The sequence below is a fragment of the Lathyrus oleraceus genome, chromosome 7, assembly GCF_024323335.1.
Source record: "Lathyrus oleraceus cultivar Zhongwan6 chromosome 7, CAAS_Psat_ZW6_1.0, whole genome shotgun sequence".
NCBI classification, from domain to species: domain Eukaryota; kingdom Viridiplantae; phylum Streptophyta; class Magnoliopsida; order Fabales; family Fabaceae; genus Lathyrus; species Lathyrus oleraceus.
Genome location: NC_066585.1, coordinates 21141972 through 21150019, shown reverse-complemented (window position 1 = coordinate 21150019; position 8048 = coordinate 21141972). Strand labels below are relative to the sequence as shown.

General features: G+C 33.4%; 1 non-coding gene across 1 annotated transcript; it reads right to left on the bottom strand.

Moving 5' to 3' along the window:
- Positions 1–1104: 1104 nt before the first annotated feature.
- TRNAL-AAG (transfer RNA leucine (anticodon AAG)) lies at positions 1105–1185 on the bottom strand. Its single transcript has one exon. It is a non-coding gene; the product is annotated as a tRNA-Leu (tRNA).
- Positions 1186–8048: the final 6863 nt, after the last annotated feature.

Genomic DNA, 8048 nt, shown 5'->3' with positions numbered 1-8048 from the left:
ATAATTTCACAAATTAATGTAAAAATACACATAAGTTTCTTTTGAATTTTAGGATCATTAATCCACACCCCAAACTCATTTCAAAGAGAAATAATTTTGTTCCTTATTCTACCAACAATGATTTTAGAATAGTAATTTTTATTTCGGTCTCCATCCTCAATCCACTTACTCCTCAAGTTCTAGAACTACATACATTCTTGATAAAGTATGGTAGCAAGCTGATCTTAAAACTCATTCTTCAAGGAGTCAAGGAAGTAACAATAACCATATTTGATAATATTCTTAATCCCCACTTAAATGAGCCAGTAACTCATTTTCACTTTTAAAGATATTTTTAAAAATCTACTTATTCCAATCTTATAGTTTGTGTGTGAGATTCTGAAGAAGTGTGACCAAGTCTACCCCCTTCCTAGAAATCATGAAGAAAATTATGTAAATATCCATGTGTGGTCCAAATAATCTAATACTAGAACGACTTGTTCTCTCCAAATTTTGTGCACCATTCAGGCACACGATAATTAACTATTGATCAAACTTCACACATGGTAAAACTTTAAAAAAATTATCACGATACTTAAATATCTTTAAGAAAAATTGCAAAGAACATGATCTATCTTCTTAAAAACTCTTTCCCTTATGTTCCATATCAACCAAATGCTACCCAAGAGTTCTTGAGCTTCAACTAGAAAATGATTCTTGAAACCTAGTCTTTCGATAGTATTTTTTTGGCATTATTTTCACTATATTTAGTCACCTGCAAAACCATAATGTTGACTTTATTTTTCTTACAAAAAAAATAATATTAGTTTATTTTTTCCTTTAACCAAGAGTTCTCGAGCTTCAACTATAAAATGATTCTTGAAATCCAATCTTCCGATAATATTTTGTGGCATTATTTCCACTACATTGAGTCACCTACAAAGTCATAATGTTGACTTTATTAGAATCACGAAAAAATAATAGAAAAGAAAAAAAAACAAGTAAAAAATCCATTAATTCAATTTCATATTAAACACTTCAGGAGTTTTATGTAAGGAAAAAAACATTAGTTGAGAGTGGTTATTTAATTTTAATATAATACCCTTTTTCAAGACAAAAAAAGTTTGTTGAGAGTGGGATTTGAACCCACGCCCTTTCGGACCAGAACCTTAATCTGGCGCCTTAGACCAACTCGGCCATCTCAACTTCTTATGGTTTTGATTCTTATTTAACTTTCTTATATTTAGTTCTTACAAAATATTCCACCATAATTTTAGTCATTGTTAATTATTCAACTTGTATTTTAATTTTTTTCTCACCATAGCTAAAATATTTTCAAATTTTTGTTCCCGAAATATAAATTACTAATATTTTAGACCGACAAATGTTTTGGTGTACAAGGTTGGTAGGAGGAAAATAAACATTTGTGGACTTGACTGAGGTTTTTTTTCTCACTTGTGGGACTGATAAATAAAGATTTTACTTTGGAACATCACACCAATCTATGATTCATTATACATGTGCAAGTTCCTTTTCTCTGAATTAACTGACTTGGACGTTGAAGTGTAAACCTTGTAATTACACTCTATCTCCATCAACATGATATTTCCACAACAATATTGGGAAACCTTCCACGATGGACTTCACCAACTCGTCACCAATTTTATGTTCCATACTGGATTAGTGGCGCCGTTTTTGAGAAATATTTCTTGATTCTCATAAAATTCCACTTTGAACTTCTCTGGTTTCTTCTCTTACATTGTCACAACTGTTTTTATTAACCGATTCGATCACTGTTAATTTCTATAATTGTCAGAAGTGCTAGTTTCCAAAGACGTTTCGTCATTAGGTTGTCTAGGGCTAAGACGCTTCCTTTACCGGATGCACCAATGGAAAACGCAAAGGTTGCTCGAAGCAGATGGTAAGATATATTTGCCTTTAACTCCCGAAAACTTAACTTAGTCAAGTGATCAAAATAGATATAGTCATTGTTTGAGAGGTTATACTGGACATCCTTGGTCCAACCACTATGTGGGCCTCCATGGGCTGCTATTGAGGTGGAACATGACGAGGATTCGTAATTTTACTACGGCATATTTTCATTGCCACCATCGAGTTAAGGATGCTAATGTTATCTACAAGACAAAAATAATAAGCGATGAATACATATGGGAAACCATGTAATATTACACACTTAATTATCAACTAAGGTTCCTATCCTCGCAAAATATTTTCTATCTCTCTTCTTTGGTGGTTGCCTCTACCAACAACCAGGTTTCTAGGTGACACTTCTTCCTTTTTAGGGCCTTGTCATCAGAAGGAACAATTTCATCTACAAAGTCGATATCATCATAGAACGTGACGAGAATGACCTTTAAACTTACCTCATCACGAGACATATCATAAAACATGTCGATGTAAGTTCCTGATCCCTTAAAAATGTTGGTGTAAGCCCTAGAGGCCAATACTTTTGGTACTTGTATCGAATTATTTATTAATAATAAAAGGCTTTTTCTTTATTATGGTTGTTTAATAAAGTCCCTAGAATAGATAGTCCGTTTAATGTATTAAGTATGACTTGATCATGAGAACACATTAAACATAAGGACATTATTCTTAAAGTATCCGTAGTCGAGCTTTAGTGTGAAGTGGGATAACATTAAAGCATTAAGACTATTATGTTTGTAGACTGATGATCACATCTCATGGATCATGGATAAAGAGTTATCAAGTCTTAAACATAGGTATGAATATTAGGAGTAATATTTATACCGGATTGACCCGCTATGAGAATACTATATAAAAAGTTATGCAAAGTGTCATAAGTTATTCTCATGGTGATAATGGTGTATACCACTCTTCGACCTGAAACCACTATGGACCCTAGATGTAGAGTCGAGTGCTTTATTGCTGATCCAACATTGTCCGTAACTGGATAACCATAAAGACAGTTGATGGGTACTCCACGAAGCATGCTGAGGGACATGAGTGACCTAGATGGAATTTACCCATCCTGCATAACAGGATAAATGTCTATGGGCCCAATATTGAACTGGACAAGGATGACACGGTCTATGCCTTGTGTTCAATATAGACATAAGGGCAAAAGGGTAATTATACACATAAGTATTATCACAGAAGGTTTTGTCAGATCACATGACATTTTCGTGTCTTGGGTAGCAGTGATGTGTTGCTAGACACCGCTCACTGTTTATTATGTTAAATGCGTGATTTAATATAATTGCCAACGTCACGAAAACCTACAGGGTCACACACAAAGGACGGATTGATGAGAGATAGAGTAACTAAGGAATACCGTAAGGTACGGTGCCCTTAAGTAAATTATAGAACATCGTAAGGTACGGTGTACTTGAGTAGAATACGAAATATGGTAAGGTACCATGGGCTTAAATTATTTTGGGCATATTATAAGATATGGGCTAAAATACACTTAAGTGGGCTTTTTAGCTTGAAGCCCACACAAGTGGTTCTATAAATAGAACCCTTGTGCAGAAGCATTCGTTGCGGTTGCATTATTTTCGTTTTCTCTCTCTCTCTCTCTCTCTCTCACTCAAAGCCTTCATTCGTACCAGCTAGCACTGAGATTGAAGGAATTCGTTCATGTGGACTGAGTAGAGACGTTTTCATCGTTTAACGTTCGTGATCGCTTCGTGGATCTGCATCAAAGATTTTGATCATCATAAGAGATTTGCACCAAAGGTTTCAATCGACACAAGAGGTAAATATTCTATCACTGATCATGACCATTCGTAAGGATCTCTAAAGGAGAAAATTTTAATTTCCGCTGCGTTTTGGATCGCAATTCTCCTTCAAAAAAAATATTACGCGTCTAATACTTTGGGAAGTTATCTGCATACTTTGGAGCCATTGGATTATCTTAAGGAGAAGAAGGTTGTGCCCCGATGGGAGGTCAATATGACCCACGTGACCCTTCAGTATCACACACAAGCTTTCATGAGCATAAAGACTGAGAAGGGTAACCAAATAACACATATACTTAATTTTTTTAAAAATTTTCTATGTAAACTTCTGACATCTTCTTCCCCTACCTAAAGGAAAGTAATCCTTTATATCGATGTAATTTTAGCTAAGGTGCGATGTATGTGGAAAAGATGGTAGAAGAGATTTGAGGGTGGAGATTTTATTCTTGTAATCACACAAATATTGAAAAACCTTAGCATATGCCTAACTCACGGGGTGCAACTGCGAGAGGGAAATTCCCAAGTAATTTATGACCTCGACTCTAAACTTGTTGAAAGGAAGTCTGCACCTTGTTACGAAAAAAATTCATGAAGCAGTAACTCACACCCATCAAAACAAATGCACATTGTATTTGATGGGATAAACATGTAAAACCGCTCAGTTAGAGGACAAACATAAATAGAAATAAATAAGCAACTGAAATAACAAAGGAAGAAAGTGGTGCCTTGAGTATGTGCAGGATTTGAGTGATTGAGTAGCAAAACCACCAAAGACCCAAAAATATAGACGAACGAAGATATTGAAGGAAGTAGCAAGATCATTGAAAAAATGAAGACCCTGTCAAAGATTCAAGGGGTATGGTACTTTAAAGCAAAGGAAACGAAAGGAGCAATTAAATACATTTCCTTAATTTATAGGCAAACATGGGCATTTGGACCTACGACCAAGATACAATGAAATATCGGAAGACGCGATCAACCATCCAGATTCAACCTCAGTTCCATAATGACACTTAAGTACACTCAATCACCCTAATGTTATCGCCTCCATGTCCAAGAGGCCTAGGTCTACGTAGAGTGTTTCCACAAAGAAACATCTTAGTAATGAGACAAACATTAAATGCGTATGTTTTCAATATCATTTATTTTCACCATGAGGATGACAATGAATCAAACCAACTAGAACAGAGTTCAAAACTCGATTCGACAACTAAATCGTTTAACTAGCTTCATGAACCAAATGAGCTGAGTATGAACAAAAAACTAGGTTCTTAACTAAATGAGCTGAACTTGAACTATGTATGGTTCAACTCATTAGGTTCATGAGTCAACTCGATTATATATATATATATATATATATATATATATATATATATATATATATATATATATATATATATATATATATATATATATATATATGAAGGGTTATATTGACTCTAATTGTATGTTTAAAGAGTTACTCCAAATTTTAGTCCTCTATTTTGTTTTAACCTAACAGTTTTAATTGATCATTTATATTCTCAAGTGAGAAAAATATTTCTAAAAATAGTTATATAAATAAAATCAACATGGCATAAAAAATAAATTAAAATTATATATAGTGATTAAAGACTAAACTTCTATATTAAATAAAATAATTAGACCAAAATTATATATAGTTGTTAATGATTATATCAGTAAATACTACTATAATTTTTTTTAAGTAATTAGATTTAAATTCCTATATCAAGAATTTATATTGGTGAGTGCACTTTAATTTTATTTAAATAACGTTAAAAACATATAAAATCTTCTATGATAAAAAATATTAATTTAAAATATTAAATATATCTATAAAATTAGACTTAAACAAATGACTTTTAAGTTTGTAAAGCAAACAAATTGAACCTAACGAGTTGAACAAAGTTGTTTGTGAACTTAAAATGAGTGAAGTTTTAACTTAAAAAAAGTTTGTGTCAAACTCGAGTCGAGTTATGTGTTGAACCAATTCTTATCAAGTCGAGTTGAGGTAAGTTTGACTCGACTCGTCTAGTTTTCAGCCTATCACTGATCTCCCCCTCTTTTCATTGGAGAACTCTTACAACAATCACATAAATTTATAATGAGACTTTTTTAAGGTCGGTATAGACAACTCTACAATAATAATCCTAGCTTTGTTAAGAGAAACAAGTGTGAGTTGAAAGTGTTGAGAAACAAAGTGTGGAGAAAAAGTCACACGTTATTAGAAAAGTGAAGTTCTCACTTTATGAGTGAGAGAACTCACTGAAGACTTCTCGACAAGTGCGATAATGTCGAAGTAATAAAGAGATCGAATCCACAGGGACTGCCTCCAAGCAAGACAAAACGTGTGCAATATAAAAAAACTACTAAAAGGTTTTTTTTTTCCGAGTTTTAGTGTGAAAAGTAAGTAAATGAGTAAACAATGTCACAAAAGAGACAGAGTTGTGTTTTATAATCCCCTATTCCTCTATTGTTGATGTTGTATGCCTTGTATGAATGATCTACTCACTATAACCCCACGTTGAATTAACAAAACTGTTATAGTCGATCACTCACGAAATAACTCACTAACCATTATTCAGAGTTTTCCATCCCCAGTCCTCCATCGTAAGAGGGGTTAGGCAATGCAAATATTAATTATATATGCCACTATTCAGGGTCTCACATCCCTATTTAACCAGCGTAAGTACAACAATTGCCCTAGGTCCAACACATAGACTAATGGTCAGTATTCCCTATGTGCCCAAAATTAGATTAAAAGAGTATCTCACATAAAAAGCATTACGAATAAGAAGAAATTGAATAAGATTATAGATAAATAGGTTCATACAATGGTCAAATCAACATAGAATCCAACAATATAGAAATGGGTTCATCATAACACAACCTAACCTAATACAGCTTACTACTCATAGTACAATTAATAATATCATAATTGATAGATAAAAATAACATGAGAAGTCCCTTGAAGTGATGGTCTCCGATGGCTTCAAATACTCTAAAAAAATCCACTTATGCCCTCAAAGTCATGCTTCAATCTCCAGATTTCGTAACCCCTGTGGAATGCAGAAAATCCTCTTTTAAAGGCGTCAGAATGGACCACAACACGTCAGAAAAAGCCCAGAAAAGTGAATATCACGCACATGGTACCCTTAATCACATGCCCGATGCAGCTTTAAATGCCTTATTGTGTGCACGATTTTGCACGATGGTGCACATGATTATTTTAGTGGTTGCACATTTTTTCTCCCTTTTTCACTCAAATTGTCACTAAGTCCACAATTTGCACACTTAGCTATTTTCCCTCATTCTTTGATCATTCTTATTCATATTTTCTCTACTTTCACTTGTTTTACTCTAAGTCTTCGACTAAATATATGTAATGACAGACTGTCATCACAATCCCAAACTTGAATCGTTACTTGGCCTCAAGTAACTCGCCTACAACTGCACATTTCAATAAACAATAAGTCGTACAATAACAATCGAACATCACCAAATTAAATATTTCTTTTACCTAACCATTATTCTAGCTCCTAACTTTTATATGGTGAATTCGGAAAAACATCCTCAATATTGACCAGTACTCAACATTTCTCTCATCTCACTGTAACTCACTCAATGGATATGGTGATCTCTCAATCAACATGCAAAATCAATTAAACTTAGCAGGATCATGTTCTAATATAGTTTATCATAGAAATCATAACACACACATTAAATGACTTTTCAGGTTGTAACTTGGCTTAGGGTAGGGTAGGATATTTTAAGGAAAATAGGTTTAAACCTTTGGAGTTAGGTTCCTAGTTCTCCTTATATTATCATACCTCTTTGTTCCTTTTTGATAGTACTAGAGAGTTTTGATCCTTCTTATAATATCATTCTTTTCTTTTCTCATTCATTTTTTTTGAAGAAGTGTCTTTTTTTCCACTTCTTTTCACAACATTTTTTTTTGAAATTTTACATCATATTCTCTAGTACCCCAACCCCAAACTTAAAACTTTGCTCACTTCCAAGAGAAACCCTAAACTTAATCTTTTTCATACTTTATGAACTATACTTCTACCTAACTCCAAAAGGATGGTGGAAAGGATAGATATTTCAAGTAATATGGCTAAGAATTTTAGGCTACGTCACCAAAAGAAAGGCTTAGCCTCAAAGTGGTTAGCAAAGGATATACCTATTACTACAGGGTGGTTTACAAAGGCTCAAAGTTATAAATAAAAAATTGCCTCAGTGTGTGTTGATTAAACCAGATAACTTAATCAGAAATATATCAAACCAGATAATAGAATAATGCATGGATACAGTCATAAAGAAAGAAAAGTGAATAATGGAAACATT